A 16821-nucleotide genomic window follows, 5' to 3' on the forward strand; every position below is an offset into this window, starting at 1 on the left:
GAGCTCCAGGTGTCTCATGTAGTCATCTGGCTTCTGGAAAAATCTTGTCTTGAACATTAGGAATGAGGTCTCATCCTCTGGCTGATTCTGAAGGGAGCTCTGCTTCTGTGGTTCAGAGTCACTGATAGAGATTCCTAGATAACAAGGCTTAATACAATTTAGTATAATCTCTTAAATTTGGTTTTCCAAACCTGAACCATCAGAAAATTTATTTTTTGTATAAATACATTTTATTGGTTTTAATTATGCTATTAGAACTCAAATTGCTGGCTGCCATTTCTCTTAAAGAGAAAATTTCCAACTACCTCCTGGTGCTTTTTAAAAGATATACCACTTGTTTTTATCTTTACCTAAACCTATATCTGATATAAGGATCTTTTTTTAAAAAAATTCTAACTTGTAAAATGAACTATTCTGTCTTTAAAAATTTTCAGATACATTAAAATGGGAAAATGTCACTCTCTTTGCAATTATCAATTCAGTTTTACTCATAAAATCCTTAATCCAGTTTTGAGAACTCATTTCTAAAACCTAATCAAAACCTAAATCAAAGCCTAAATTTCCATACTAGATACATTGAGACATAAACAAATGTATATAATTCTTAAAGGAAATAGTCTAATACTGTTGCTTTCTTAAATTTTACTATTCTATTTAATTAGAAAACTTTTACATTACATCTTGGTCTTATTACTTTGTCTAATTACCTCCCTTAGAAGGATACTACAATTTGACCACAAATACAGACTAAAATTGTAAATTTTTCATACTTTTATCCTCTTATAGATAAATTTGTACTTGCAAAACTTCTCCTGCTCACCTGCCCTTATTATAAAAACTTGCTATGAAAAGAAAAAGGAGAGACATAGTTATAAGAATGCCAAGATTTACCTCCTCAAGGGTAGAGCTAACCTGACAAAAGCTCCCCTGGGCCACAGGAGCACCCTTACTCTAGGCCCAAGGTAATCAGAGAGTAAATGTCCCCTCTAATATTTTTTTAAAAATTGATAGCTACTAGATTTCTTCTTGGATCACTTAATTCAAAAATTTTACATATTTTTTAAATGAATATTTAAAATTTTTTAAATTTCTTTTGGTATTTCTTTAGTAGAAAATGGAGATTTATAATACAACCAATCATCTCCATTAAGTCCACCCCCTGAATGGGGTGACTGAATCAGTGTCATTTCCAGACCACTGAGTCAGGCTCATATTAACCAGTGGTGGGGGGGAATGTCTTGTTTAGAAAGGAAATAGCACAATGAGAAAATGGGTTGAGAAGTTCCTACCCTGGGCTGCAGTAAGGTTATTCCCTCAACTCTTCCCAGGGACAGACATTCACCTGTAGTCATTCTCAAATTGTAGCATTTGCCATTTTTACTTTTGATTTTATCACAATTCAGACAACTGTTGTTGTCATCAAAATTCAAAATAATATTATAGATCCAAGACTCTTTACCCCAAATAGTGACAGTTTACCAACCATCACTTGAAGCTTGAATACATTAGTTTTTCATGTTTCCTGAAGAGTTTCAATTAATTTTTACTTTACTAATAAAGTAAACTCAACCATATCCGAGGGTTTCAGATATATAGCAAATTCTGACAGTTGACTCACATTGTTATATTAAAATTGTGTCTTTAAACCAGCCTATACATTTTCATAATTTTTATAAGTGAGAACCAAAAACTTTGAAATGAAAACTTTTTATCAATAAATTTGTAAATCCTCCTCTCCTCCTTTGACAAGGAATGGGAGAGAGGCATCTTATTTTCCTGGTTTTAGGTTCTCAAACTTCATTATTTTCAGTTTTGTAATATTTAATGTGGTCAGTAGAACTGATAAGATTTTGTGATCAGGTCTGAATACAAGTCTCAAGGGACTTCACAGATAATGATATCTGAAAAGATCTGTGCTATTTCCCCTTTAAACGGTAAGCTATTATATTTTATTTTTAAAAAAATATTTCATTTATTTTGAGTTTTACAATTTTCCCCCCTGATCTTACTTCCCTCCACCCAACCCCCCACAGAAGGCAATTTATCAGTCTTTCCATTGTTTCCATGGTATACATTGATCCAAATGTGATGAGAGAGAAATCATATCCTTAAGGAAGAAACATAAAATATAAGAGATAGCAAGATCAGACAATAAGATACCAGCTTTTTCCTAAATTAAAGGGAATAGTCCTTGGTCTTTTTTCAAACTCCACTTTCTCAGGATACAGATGGTATTCTCCATCACAGACAGCCCCAAATTGTCCCTGATTGTTGCACTGATGGAATGAGCAAGTCCATCAAGGTTGATCATCACCCCCATGTTGCTGTTAGGGTGTACAATGTTTTTCTGGTTCTTCTCGTCTCACTCAGCATCAGTTCACCCAAATCCTTCCAGGCTTCCCTGAATTCCCATCCCTCCTGGTTTCTAATAGAACAATAGTGTTCCATGACATTCATATTCCACATAAACTATTATATTTTAAAAGAAAATATATTCCAGCAAATATTTGTTTTCAAATATCTATTTTTACTACATTTACTACATTCTTTCAACCGTTCAATTAAAAAAGCTTCCAGATCAAAAGAGAAGTTATTTTTCTAAAAGCATTTTTGTTACAATGATTTCTCACAGCATTTCACAATATAAGAAAAAAAAATAGAAACACAATAATATACACAAATACATTTAAAACACAAAATAAAACTTATTACCAGACAGATGCTATCAATTTAGTCAAAATCATTCTAACAAAATCATTCACTTCCTCACCATTGGCATTTTATTTAATCACATCTAAAACCTAGGATAGAGTTAGCGTAGTCAACATTTATATGATGCTCACCATAGGCCAGGTTTCATGTCAAGTATGTGATAATCATACTATCATTTGGACCCTCACAACAGCCCTGGGAAGTGAGGACTAGTATTATTTTCTTCTTTATAGCTCAGGAAACTGAAGCAAATCGAGATAAGAGAACCTGCAGAGAATCCCAGCTAATACATTTCTGAGAGCAGGGTGTAAATCCAATTTCCTTACATTGTTCAGCTTTTTTTTTAAAATTTAATGCCACAATTAATAGATCACATTTCACCACATCATAATTTAGTTACTGGACAAATCTCAACCAAATCAAGCCTGGATTTATCACCACAAAATCAAAATCTCAATTTTCTCAGAGCTATTAAATTCATAGCCTAGAGGGAACAATAGGCTTATTTTTCAAGATTCACAGCGGCACTTTCATCTTTCCATAATCTTTTTATTTTTCTTTCAAAAAAATCACCCAAAGAGTCTGGCACACATTAAGGGCTTATGAGATACATGCTTTTCCCCTCTATATTGCTATATTGAATTTTTTCCCTTTTTCCCTTTCATCCTTCATACATAAATGTCTTTAAATTTTGTAATAATGGAACAAATGGAGTTGTGGTCAGCCCTTAACTTAACAGAGAAGTAGAGGGAATGGAGGTCTGCTAATAAGAGCAGGTGCTATAAAATAATGATGGGTGAGCCAAGGATGAGTTTATTTGATTCTGACATAGCCACTGTTTCAGGATAATTAAATGGTATTAAAATGAGTATCTTTTAAAATCTCAAATCCAGATTTTAGATCAAACAGAATTGAGCCCTAGATCTTTGGGGTGAATTATCATTGGAAATAAATGCTTTGAGGGACCAAAATGGCAGAGTCAAGGCAGAGACTCAAATGAGCTCTTCCCCCAAACCCCTCCAAATATCTTTAAATAATGACTAAAGAAATCCTAGAGCAGCAGAATCCATAGAAAGATGGAGTGAAACAATTTTCCAGCCCAAGAAGACTTAGAAGGGGGTAGGTCTGATACACTGGGGTGAGAGTGGACATGTAGCCTAGGCCCCAGCAAACCAGGAGCAGGACTTGGGGTAATGGAATCAGTGTCATTTCCAGACCACTTAGCCCATAGATGGGATGGGGATCAGACAATGGATGAGAAGATTTACAGTTTCCTTCAAGTAGGACTCTGTTGCATTGCCTAGACTTGGACTTGGGTTCAGTGCCAGTGGGAGGGGGAGCAGAACTGGGGGTGGCAGAGGAACCCTGGTCCTAGTTCCAGGGTTGAAAAGAGTCTTGTGGTCCCTCACAAACCAGTGCACAGGAGAGTATTAAACACATCTCATCTTAGATGATACCACTGTGAAAGAGCCAAAAATCTTACAGGTCCTCAGAATTACCTCAGACAAGTTTGAGACAATACCCTGACTACTAGGGAGGCAGAGACGCAGAGAGTTAAAAGTCAAGAAAATGGAAAATGAGAAAACAACAAAAAAGAAATTCAGACCATAAAAAATTATTAAAGTGACAAGGAATATCAAAACACACAATCAGAAGAAGACAACCAAGTCAAAATTCCTACATCTCAAAGAAAAATATGAATTGGTCTCAGGCCATGGAAGAGCTCAAAAAGGACTTTAAAAATTAAATAACAGAGGCAGAGGAAAAACTGGAAAAAGAAATGAGAGTGATGGGGTGGCTAGGTGGCGTAGTAGGGGTGGCTAGGTGGCATAGTGGATAAAGCACCGGCCTTGGAGTCAGGAGTACCTGGGTTCAAATCTGGTCTCAGACACTTAATGATTACCTAGCCATGTGGCCTTGGTCAAGCCACTTAACCCCATTTGCCTTGCAAAAAAAAAACTAAAAAAAAGAAATGAGAGTGATGCAAGAAAATCATAAAAAAGTCAACAGCTTGGTAAAGGACACACAAGAAATACTGAATAATATCTTAAAAAAACAGAACAGGCCATATGGTAAAAGAGGAACCAGAGTCCAATGAAGGAAAGAAATGCCTTGAAAATTAGAGTTGACTAAATGGAAAAAGAGGCACAAAACTTCACTGAAGAAAATAATTCCTTAAAAATTAGAATTGAGCAAGTGGGAACTGATGATTTTATAAGACATCAAGAAACAAGAATGGAAAAATAGAAGACAATATGAACTATCTCATTGGAAAAACTACTGATATGGAAAATAGATCCAGAAGAGATAATTTTAAAATTATTGGATGTTCTGAAAACCATGATCAAAAAAATAACCTAGATATTATCTTTCAAGACATCATAATTCAAGAAATTATCAAACTGCTCTGATATACTAGAACCATAAGGTAAAAGAGAAATTTAAGTCCACCAATGACTTCCTGAAAGAGATCCCAAAGGAAAATTCCCAGAAAATGTATAACCAAATTCCAGTACTCTCAGAACAAGGAGAAAATATTGTAAGAAGCCAGAAAAATAACAATTCAAGGCTCACAGAGCCCCAGCCAGGATAACACAAGATTTAGCAGTTTCTACATTAAAAAATTTAAGGGTTTGGAATATGATATTCCAGAGGGCAAAGGAATTAGGATTACAACCAAGAGTCACCTACACAGCAGAAGTGAAATTGTGAACTTTCAAGTATTTCTGATGAAAACACCAGAGCTGAATAGAACATTTGATTCTTAAATACAAATTCAAGAGAAACATAAAAAGATAGAAGTCAGATGGTTCTTAAGACTACAGTCTTGTGTTCACATTCTTGTAGTTCACATACTTGTAGCTCAAAAGAATTTTCTTATTATTTCTTTTTTTAAGAATTTTCATATTATTAAGGCAAATAGAAGGAATATATATATATATTTATAATATATATATATATACATACAGAACACAGACATAAATTGAATATGATGGGATGATATCTTAAAAATTAAAATTAAAGGGAAGAAAAAATACACCAGAGAAAAGGAAAAAGGAAGAGGGATAAATTATCTGACAAAAATGACATCAAAAATAGTGGAGGGGTTGGGGCGGCTAGGTGGCATAGTGGATAAAGCACCGGCCTTGGAGTCAGGAGTACCTGGGTTCAAATATAGTCTCAGACACTTAATAATTACCTAGCTGTGTGGCCTTGGACAAGCCACTTAACCCCATTTGCCTTGAAAAAACCTAAAAAAAATAGTGGAGGGGAGAGGGTGGCAATTGCTTGAGCCACACTCTCATTGGAATGCCCATTCAGTTGCAGGTAGAAATTGATTTTATCATACAGAAAAGTAGGAAGGGGATAAGAGAAAGGAGAGAGAGCAGATAGAAGGGAGAACAATTTGGGAAAGGTAAAAATCAGAAGCAAAGCACTTGAGAATAGACAGGGTTAAAGCAGAGAGAGAGAGTAGAACAAATGGGGGAAAATAAGATGGAGGGGAAATACATAGTCATCATTAGTGTGAAAAAATTGTCATTGCATTTCTCTATTAAAGACTTCATTTCTCAAACATATAGAAAACTATGTAAAATCTATAGTATTAAAAGTTGTTCTTCAATTGATAAACGATCAAAAGATATTAACAGCCAATTTTCAGACAAAGTAAACAAAACTACCTACAGTCATAAGAAGAAAGTGCTCAAAGTCCCGAGAAATGCAAATTAAAACAATTCTGTGTTTTCACATCAGACCTGTCCATGATAGAGCAGGATTTTCCACAAACATTGAAAAGGAGAGTTGGGCAAATAGTCTTTTGCTTCTTAGCTGAAGGACAAAGCTCTGGGAAGGAACTCACCTGGACCCCACTGCCTCCTTCCCACTAGAGGGCATAGGAACATAACACAAATTCCTTTTGTTAGGAAGCAGCTGTCAAGTGCAAAGGGACCAAAAGACACTTTCCTAGAACTAGACAATTCTTGTAACTGAAGTACCAAGGGTTCAGCATCTCCTGGTTAGTTAAAACTCAATCCCAGGAGGTCACTGCCTTCCTCTTGGCCTGTATCCGTCCACCTGCCTCACCCTCCAGCCCAGGGACAGTGGACTGGACCCTTTCCCTCAGCAATGTCAGTAGAGGGGAGCTGAAAGTCTCTTGGCATTGGTCCTGATCCCCCAACCCCCACCCCATCCTGGGAGCTGGGTTGTCAGGTTGGCAGCTTCCAGGGCTTTCTGGATTTGTGTGGATAACCCTGGGGTTGTCACCAGACTGTCTTAGTGAAGGTAACCACAGAAATAGTGTGCAGCAAAAGCCACAGATAAGAAACTGATCCTGGGTTAAAAAGATCTAGACTGGAAAATGCCATCTGCATCCAGAGCAAAAGCCAGGGTGTCTGGAGGCAGGCCTGTGCATACCATATCCACTTTTCAAACCTTGTTTTCTTTTTCTTATGGTTTTTCCCTTTAGTTCTGATTCTTCTTTCACAAAATGACTACTATCGAAATACGTTCATCACTATTGTCCAAGTACAGCCTAATCAGGTTATTTGCTGTGCCTTGTTGGCCCAGGAGGAGAGGGAGGGAGGGGAAACATGGAACTCTAAAGTTTGCAAAGGATGAATGTTGAAAATGATCTTTGCATGCAATTGGACAAAGAAAAGAACATTCAAAAAAGAAAAAGATCTAATAAAGCAAACAACCCATGGAAGCTATTTGAAAATGGAATATTGTATGAAAAAAAATCATGAAATGACCTAGAGCAATGTCATTCCCAGGTATAATTTTCTTATCACTCTCGCATTCAGTGGTTTAAGGCAAAGTTGAATTATTTGTGAGTGTGTTTCTGTGAGTGTGTGACTGTGTGTGAGTATAAGGGGGGACTAAGTGTATAAATGTGTTTGTGAATATAAAGAGGATATGTTTGTGTTTGAGGGTGTGTATGTGAGTATAAGGGGGAAGTGTGTCTGTGTGTGTGTGTGTGTGTGTGTGTGTGTGTGTGTGTGTGTGTGTGTAGATGACCAAAAGGCCAAAAGGGGATCTATGTGTGTCAATTTAATGGGGAGAAAGTGTATATGAATAAAGGGGGCAGGTGTGTTTGTGTGTGTGTCAGAGAGGAGGGGGACCAGTGGGAGTGGGAGTGTGAGGAAGGGGGCCCTTATGCCTTTGGGAAAGGCATGCTCCTCTTCCCCCAGTCCCAGCCCAGTCTTGCATGTTCTATCTAATCGGGGGTTCCTCTGGTCTGTAAAACCCAGCTTCCACCGCTGCCAAGTCCCCGGAGATTTCCCACCCTGAAGGACCAAACACAAGCTTCTGCCTTGATTTGCTTCCTTCCATTGGCCCCTCCTGACTTACTTTTCATAGGGATAGCTACACTGCAACCCCGAGGTGAGGAGGTTGAGCTGCCTGGTTGCCCTGGCATGGGCTCTGGGGGCTGGTGACCTCACCAGAAGCCCAAGGAAACCTGAAGAGGTAGGGAAAGGCCAGGTGAGCCTGTGGAGATGGCCTGCCCAGATAGAGATCAGCAGGGCCAAGAGCAGCCTGGTGACTCAGACTGGCCCTTCACCTCCCTTCCTGAGCTCTCCCCCCTGCCCCTGATGCCTCTTCTGTCTGACCATTTTCCAGGCTGCTCTTCAGGTCCTAAGTGGGAGCATCCCTTGTGACCTGGATCCACAGCCCTTCGGGGGGGGGGGGGCTGGTCTACCTGAGCAGAAATTCTCAGGTTCTGACCCAAGTCAAGGGACCTTTTCATTGCAAAGTTGCATCTGTAGGCTCAGACGTCAAAGATCCAAACCAAGAGACCACAGCAGAGAAGACAAGGCTTTGTTTCTCTCCCAGACTCCTTTGGTGGCTGTCTGGCTGAGCTTTGGCCTCCTCAGAATAATGATTTTTAAACAGTGGAAGGATAGGTTAAGTATGAAGGAAAATAAAAATTCAATCTTTTTTTTTTAGGTTTTTTGCAAGGCAAATTGGGTTAAGTGGCTTGCCCGAGCCACACAGCTAGGTAATTATTAAGTGTCTGAGACCGGATTTGAACCCAGGTACTCCTAACTCCAGGGCCAGTGCTTTATCCACTGCGCCACCTAGCCACCCCTAAAAATTCATTCTTAATTCAACCCAAATCCTGGACCCTCTGAAAACTCCTCATGTTCAAGGTTCTCCTTAGGGTTCAAGAGCTCCTGCCATAAGCTTGAAGAGCTGATAGGACCATTTGGGACCATTGAAAAGCCGAAAAAGAGACCTGGAGGTGGAGAACAATCAGCTCACATCCAAGTCCCATGCAAGGTGAGCAGCAGCTCCAGGAGCTGATCCTGAATCCTGACTCCAACCTAATCCTCTGAATAGTAATAAAACCATAGATTCACTGAGGAATCACATTATTCTGATGGAAAATAAAATAGTGGAAACAACAGAATGAACTACACAAAATGAAATATCAACTATTGGAAGAATAACCAAGAATTGGATTAAGGTTCCCACACTAGAAAACAGTCAATAATTATTGGTGGTCTCCCAGAAAAATCCAAAGGAAAAAATGAAACTCCACAAATATATTGTATAAGACTTTTCAAAGGGTTTGAAAACAAGGGGAAACCACAGATGGAGAGAGCTGACAGCAGGCCAAAAGAGACAAGTCTTGCTTTTAACTTGCCAGACATATTTTAATTGAAATTCAAATTTTCAGCAAGAAATCTAAGAAACTATCAGGAAGAACACATGGACCTGAGTCCCAGAGTATCTACACATCTCATCCAAGATAGGGGCTGGTGGATGGAGATAGAATGTGACATGGAAGGAAAGGGACTCTCATCCCCAAATTACCTAGGAAATGGGGCAGGACTTTCCAGAAAAGAAGGATTTCTTGCTTTCTGAAACTCTACAAAGGAATTGCAATTCCTAGGCTAGGAAACTGGAGGCGGTCTAATCAGCTGAATAAAAGATCATCCAGGGATTTGGGGAGAAGCAAGAAGGAAGGCCGCTGCTGTCCGGGACTCCCCAGGGCCACTTCTCCTCTATCATCTCATACTACAACAATCTAAGGCAGGGACAGTTTTCTCACCTGATGAAAACTGTGGAGTGGGAGTGGATGAATCAAGAGCAGGAGATGGCCTCACTGATGCTCTTACAGGCCAGGATGGACCATCCTTCTAGAAACTATCTGAGTCAGAAATAGAAACTTCATTAGAAGGAAACCCTGCTGGTCTCAGGGGACCGGGAACTCTCTATCCCAAAGGGGCTCTGCAGAGCACAGGCACACTGTCCAGAGGGGGGTTTGGTCCTGGGAAAACCTGACCCCCAGGAAAGGCTATAAAATGGGGAAGGAAATCCCCCCCTTTCTTGGCTTTGACTCAAAATGTCACCAAAGGAAGAAATAAAAACTACTCCATGTATAATATGGTCCAAATCTGGGATGAATCTCCTACATTCAAAAAAAGGCTAAAAAAGAAAAACTAACAAAAGAAACCAGCAGTAGTACTAACCCCTGACATAGTCTGCTGGGAAGATGACACTTAAAACCTTATGGATTCAAAGTTGGTTGTAAGCTTGCTTATCAGTCTTTGTCTTCTTCAAAGTCTAAGTCTTCTGGGAAACCAGGCCAAGAGTAGATCCTTCCAAGGCTTGTGTGCTTCCTTCGTTCCTTCGTTCCTTCTTTCCTTCCTTCCTCCCTCCCTTCCACTTCATCATCTTTCCAGAACTATTGCAACAGCTCCCCAACTGCTTTCGCCAATGCTCATGTCTTCCCTGAATTTATCTTTTCCTTCAACCTCCCTTATCACCTCTTTCATTGCCAGATGGTCCCATTCTCCGACACCCCCAGACTAGGGCCAGGCAGAGAGCTACAGACACCTAGCCTCACTGCACACTTCCAGACCAATCCTCTGCCTTGGACATCTCACTGCCTTTCCTTGTGAAATCCATGAAAACAAACTCTCATCCCTTTGTCTCATCTTTGCTATCATGTCCTAACTTTCAGGTCATCTGTCAACTTTTCCAAAGACTTTAGCTCCTGGCTCATAACTCCTCTCTGCATTCTGTGACCTGTCATTGTCTTCAGGGGCTCGAGCCATGTGGACAACCCAAGAAGGGGCTGACCTTATTAATACTCTTTGTCCAATGACCTCCTGTTCCATCCATTTTAGGCAGGAACATCACCAGGAACATCAGGGCCTCTCCAGGTAATGAAACCCCATCTCCCCACCCCATTGAGATCCTGGAGGATAAGCAGTATTCTTGGACACTGAAATGGTTGAGATGATCCAACACGAAATTCAATCCCAAACACCCTCCTCCCTCCTTCCTTTCCATTGATTATCCCCATGAGTCAGTAAGGCTGACCCTCCTGACCCTCTCCTCCCCCGTCTCCAAGATGCTTTCTAAAAACCATCCCTTCCCTCCAGTAGTACATTGCTAATGTCTCCTCTCTGCTGCCTCCTTCCTAACTTCAGCTTCTTCTTCTCCTCTCTTCTTCCTCTTCTACTTCTTGTAGTTCTTTTTAACATTCTTTAAAAGAAAACTTCTCTTTCTAGAATTTTGAAAAGCTTCTGGGAGATTATTAAGTGTTCAAAGTTTCTTTTTTTATATTAATTAATATATTTTTTCCAATTCTATATTAAGATAGTTTTTAACATTCATTTTGTAAGATTTTCTCCCTCCTAGTCTTCCCTCTCCCCCTGCCTCAAGATAGTAAGTAATCTGATATAGTTTCTACATGCACAATCATGTTACATATATTTCCATCGAAGTCATGCAATGAAAGAAGAAGCAGAAGAAAAGAGAAAAACAAGAGAAACAAAAAACAAAATACAAATTTAAAAAATGAAAATAGTCTGCTTTGAAATGTGTTCAGACTCCATAGCTTTTATCTCTGGATGCAAAAGGCATTTTCCAGCATGAGTCTCTCAGAACTGTCTTTGATCGCTGTATTGCCGGGAAGAGCTAAGTCTATCTTAGTTGATCATCGAACAATGTTCCTGTTTTCTAATGAGCATGCAGCTCAGGTCTTCCCGGTGCTAAAAGGTTTTCCCTGACCCTCTGCCAACCATCCCTGAGCTTTCCCTTCACTGTCAAACTCCTTGAAAAGATTGGTCAGCTTCCCGGACGCTTCACCTCCACTCTGATTTCTCAAAGGTCACACAGTCTCCTACTTAGTGAACCCAATGGTCTTTGGTCAATGCTACTTGTCTTTGATGGCTCTGGTTCCAAATTCACCAGCTTCAATACTGCTCTGTCCTGGTGCCCCCACCCTCCTTTAGGATACTCCTGTAACTTCCTAACTGGGTTCTCATCCTCTTCCTGAAGGTTCTGTCCTTGAACTTCTTCTCTCTCTTACAAGTCATCTTCTTTGATCATCCCACTATCTCCCACAGCCCATTCTTTACCTCCACCAAGATGACCCCGCAGTCAGTGTCAGCAGCTTTGAACTCCAGACCCTTTGTGGACCCCCTTTACCTTGATGTCTCAGGAGCAACTCTTTCCCTCCCTCCCCATCTCTGCCTTCTGGAGAGCTTCCCTGACTTCTTTCTATTCTAATCTACAGCCCCAACCTCTCCAGGAAGTCTTTTCCAACATCTCTTAGCTCCAGCGTCTTTCCTCTGTTGATGAATTCTTATTTTTCCTGTCCATAGTTTGTAGGGTTGTAGATGTTTTCATGTTGTCTCCCTCCTTGGGTTGCAAGATCCTCATAGGCAGGGGTCTGTCTGTGTGTCTGTCTAGCATACAGTAGGAGCTTAATCAACATACTCCTCAACTCATTTGGCATTCTGAATTAAAGTGGGGTCCTTTCCCCCTCCCCCTCCTTGCCTACTTTTGCTCCTAACTCCCTCACTTCAGTGGCACCTGGTCCAAAATCCTGGTGGTGCCCTCTGACTTTTCAGAATCCCTCACATCCAAGCAGCTGCCACATCTTGCTATCTCTTGCCTGATGTCTCTCACATCTGTGACCTCTTCTCCATTCTCACGGCCAGCTCCTTGTTCAGCTCCTCACACACACACCTGGACAATTATAAAAGCAGGTCTCTTAACACCTCAGGATGGGTGAGATGGGGCCCATCATTAGAGCCACCTTGGACCTTGGAAGTTATCCAGGCCACTGCTTTCATTTGGCAGATAAAGAAACTGAAGGGAAGTGAGACCAGTTGGCCAAAGTCAAACAGATCACAAGGACTAGTCAAGGTTGTCATTTATCCTGTTTCATATTTCTTTATCTTTAAAAATAAGACAATGCCTGTCTTCTGACTGAATCTGAAAAGGGGAGAGATTTTTAGTCAACCTTTTCTATCTACCAACATCTCTTGCCAAGGCCAATCCATTGGAGCCAACCTAGACCAGTAGAAATCTTGGCAGTTGAACCCCACCAATTAGAGGGGAGTAGAGAGAATGGAAATGAGAATCATCAGGCAAAGGGGCTATAAGGGGAAATCCTTTGTTCAATGAGGACATACTGACTCAATAAAAATGGAGACATTAATCACTCAGGCTTGTTAGGAAAAATGCTTTCTCAGTAAACCATTAAAATGACTTCTATGTAAAACAGAGAATGATTCTTTGAATGAAGATTGAAATGGATAACCACTGATACCTGCCCCTAGTTGAGTGGGGACCACCAGACAGTCCCTTGGTAGGGGGTGTGAAGAGAGAAGGAGGGGGATGAAGGAAAGTCCTGGCAAGCAGGAAAGAAAGAGAGGATTGGGACAAAGCCAAGTCTCTATTTCTTCCTTCACTGGAGGGGAAGGGAAGTAGGACCAAGGAATGGAGCCAAAAGCTGCTAGTCTGGTAGTTACTAGGTCCATAAGAGAGTGAGAAGAGAGACAAGAAACCCTTCCCTTTATACTGATGAGAGAAGACATAAAGCCAAGAGAAAGACCTTGTCTAGAAGCCAAGTCAAGTCACATCCAAACCTGTCCCTTAGCTTCTTCCCCAAGAGTTATGGTTCAGCTTTGACATCCTATACTCTGTCAAATCTGAAAGCCAATGGTGGGGGTGTCCCTTTTCCAAGGAAGGAGTTAGTGTTAGTTTTTTTAAGGTTTTTGCAAGGCAATGGGGTTAAGTGGCTTGCTGAAGGCCACACAGCTGGGTAATTATTAAGTGTCTTAGAGGCTGGATTTGAACTCAGGTACTCCTGACTCCAGGGCCGGTGCTCTATCCACTGTAGCACCTAACAGCCCCAAGTGTCAGTTTTTAAAAAAATGTTTTCTATTTTGCTCAATTTTATATAAAGATAATTTTTAACATGTCTTTCACTTAGAGATCCAAATTTTCTCCCTCCCTCATTCACCTCCCCCCCAAGATGGTGAGCAACTTGAGATAGGCTATATAAGTGCAATCATGTAAAGCATATTTACACATTAATCATGTTGTTAAAGAAGAAACAGATCAAAAGAAACACCCCCAAAAGTAAAAAGTAGCATGCATTCTGAATCCATCAATATTTCTCTTGCCTAAGATCCATTATGATGGCTGGGGTTGGAAAACGGAGGGGGCAGCATGTTCTCCACTTCTTACCTGGCCTTCTCCAGACCCCAGCCCAGCTCCTCCAGTCCTTAAGGAGTTATCATATGGAGGAAGCATCCCCCCCCCACAAATTCAGAGGTTCAAGCCATATAATTATCTGTCAGCCATTTAGGACTACAATTGACTTGTTCTGTGTAGGAGACCACACTCCATCAAAGAGATGTGGGCTCCCTGGGAGCCCAGGAGGAAAATGATTAGTGTTCACATTACTTGGCAGAAAGGACTCTGAGAGTCATTTAGTTCATCACATTTCATTTGACACTCAGAAAAAGAAAATGAATTTTACCAGAGAGAGAGTGTCGACTGCCCTGGAGGGAACACTGTGTGGCCCACCTGTTAAGGGGCTCCTATGCTGGGGGTCCCTGGAGGCCCCAGCCCTCTCTGGCTAGGGAGACAAGCTCTCCAAACTGCACTAACCATGTGGCCACTTAGGTACATCAAACAGACAGACTCAAGCAAGAGGGAGGTTGGGGACTTGTGGAATTGACAGGGTTCTCACCCCCATGCTGGTTTCCATTTGCTCTTGGGAAGCAGCACTGGCCCAGGGGAAGGGCTCTGAATGGGTTCCATTGCAGCTTCTGGCATCTGGGAAAGACACTGAACCTCTTCCTCTATAAAATGAGAGGACTGGACTACCTAGTTCAGTGGGGACCACCAGACAGTCCCTTGGTAGGGGGTAGGAAGAGGGAAGAAGGGGGATGAAGGAAAGTCCTGGCCTCTGAGGTCCTGTCCATTCTTGGTCCTCAGGTCCAGCAGGATCCATTTCTTATTCTCTTCCTGCAGGCTAATAGGTAATTACATTGAGCCACAGTAAATTTGTTACCAGTTGGCTCATGGGTAAAAAAGGTCAGAGGATGGACATCTAGGACCCACAACCAATAATGCTCCCAGGCTAAGGCATGGTCATGACTATCCCAGAAGCTCTGAGTGGAAGTGGTCTCACAACTGGTACCCGGATGAGAAGACGGTCCCTATTATAGACTTCACAAGGGGTTAGCCAACCTCTGTGGGCAGGCCTCCAAGAGGGCAGCCCCCTCCCTGTCAAGGCATGGACTCCAGGATGGTTCTCATTGTCAGGAAGCTTCCTCTGATGGCAAGCCCCAATCTGCTCTCAACACCGACTCCCTGGAATTCCCTACCCACCCATCCATTGCTGCTGGCTCTGCCCCTAGGGTCAAGAAAGGACTCAGAGTCCTTTAGTTCATCACATTTCATTTGGCACTTGGAAAAAGAAAATGAATTGTACCAGAGGGAGAGTCGACAGCCCTGGAAGGAACGTTGTGTGGCCCACCTGTCAAGGGGCTGTCATGCTGAGGGCCCTGGGGGGCCCAGCCCTCTCTGGCTAGGGAGACAAGCTCTAAGGCATGGTCGTGACTATCCCAGAAGCTCTGAGTTGGAAGTGGTCCCCCAAGTGGTACCCGGATGAGATGGTCCCTGTTATTGACTTCACAAGGGGTCCACTCCTTTATTTGTGGCTTCCCCCAGAATCCTCAGAGGATTCCACCACAGTGAGCCGCTGTCCTGTGGGGGACCTAAGGCAGTTTGGTCTGGCAGCCTCCTGGGATCCCCAGTTCTTTCTGCAGATGAACTGTGGCCTGGCTATGTCCCCCCCATTCTGTAACTTGTGAATTTGGCTTTTCTGAACTCCAGGGGAGGGTTTTCCATTTGCGGTTCAGTCGTTTTCAGTTACACCTGACTCTTCATGACCCAACTTGGGGTTATCTTGGCAAAGGTGCTGGAATGATGTGTCTTCCTTCTCCAGCTCATTTTGCAGTTAAGGAAACTGAGGCCAATAAGGTTAAGTGACTTGCTTGGGGTCACACAGCTGGGAAGTATCTGAGGCCAGATTTGAACTCATGAAGATGAGCCTTCCTGACTCCAGCCTAGCACTTTACCCACTAAGCTGCCTTGCTGCCCCAGGGTTTTACCTGGACCCCATTAAATTTCTCATCCTGTGACTGACATTCCAGTGAGTTGGGATCCTGGCCTCTACCTCTCCTAAATTGATAGGAGAGACCCCTCCAGTTCTGTATGACTGACTACCTGGAAGAGCAGGCCCTCTAGGTCTTCAGTCAAGTCATCCAGTCAGGACAGAACCCTGAGGCCCTCCACTAGAGACTTCCTTCCGAGTTGTCTCAGTAGCTTTAAAAAGACCCTTCTTTGAGTCTCACATTCAAGCAGTCCCAGTGTCACCCACCAACATCCTGCACCCACATTTATTTTTTCCCACACAGTTGCTGGGAGATATTTTTAAATTTCTGATGTGGTCAAACCTAGGTACGTACTATCTGCAGCACATCTGTGGTCTGCTAGCTTGACTGACCCGGCAAACGGGGCTCTGCTGACGGGAGCTATTTTCTCACAAAGCCTAAAGCACCCTGATCCCTGGGGTCACCACTTCCTCTTCTAGACCTTGGCTAACCACTGAACAATACAGTCTAGGGATCCAGGAATGGGCTTCAAGTTCCCTGAACATCCCACAAACCTTTAGACTGAGAAGTGGGCCATCCCAGGCCCAGGGAGATGCTCTCTGCTTCACCAGGAACTTCCCAGTGGGATGCTCAGAAATCCCCTGACCTTAGCCTCAGTCTACTCAACTGTAGA

This window comes from Macrotis lagotis, chromosome 8 (genome assembly GCF_037893015.1).
Source record: "Macrotis lagotis isolate mMagLag1 chromosome 8, bilby.v1.9.chrom.fasta, whole genome shotgun sequence".
In the NCBI taxonomy this organism is placed as follows: domain Eukaryota; kingdom Metazoa; phylum Chordata; class Mammalia; order Peramelemorphia; family Peramelidae; genus Macrotis; species Macrotis lagotis.